Below are 209 nucleotides of genomic sequence, written 5' to 3'. Positions count from 1 at the left end.
CTTTCCCTTGTTCCTGAATCAGATGGAGTACTTGGTATCGGAATCGCTGCGACTGCTGTGGGACTTATAATTGGTGGAATTGCTGCTGCAGTAGCTCGGAAGAAATAAACCTCTTTATAAGGTTGGCTGTGGAAACTGCATTGTCATGATATGGATCTTTTGTTGATTTTCACCTAATAATGTGTTCTTTTTTCTTTTCTTTTTTTTTT

The 209-nt window shown here is 38.3% G+C and overlaps 1 long non-coding RNA gene across 1 annotated transcript in view; it reads left to right on the top strand.

Moving 5' to 3' along the window:
* LOC110038104 overlaps positions 1-79 on the top strand; it is a 466-nt gene extending 387 nt beyond the window's left edge. The window contains exon 2 of the long non-coding RNA XR_002295388.1: positions 23-79. This is a non-coding gene — a long non-coding RNA (uncharacterized LOC110038104). The remainder of the gene's footprint in view (positions 1-22) is intronic.
* The last annotated feature ends 130 nt before the right edge of the window (positions 80-209 follow it).

The sequence above is a fragment of the Phalaenopsis equestris genome, unplaced genomic scaffold (assembly GCF_001263595.1).
Source record: "Phalaenopsis equestris unplaced genomic scaffold, ASM126359v1 Scaffold230987, whole genome shotgun sequence".
In the NCBI taxonomy this organism is placed as follows: Eukaryota; Viridiplantae; Streptophyta; class Magnoliopsida; order Asparagales; family Orchidaceae; genus Phalaenopsis; species Phalaenopsis equestris.
The sequence above is the reverse complement of the archived record's forward strand: the minus strand, read 5'-3'. Positions and strand labels throughout refer to the sequence as shown.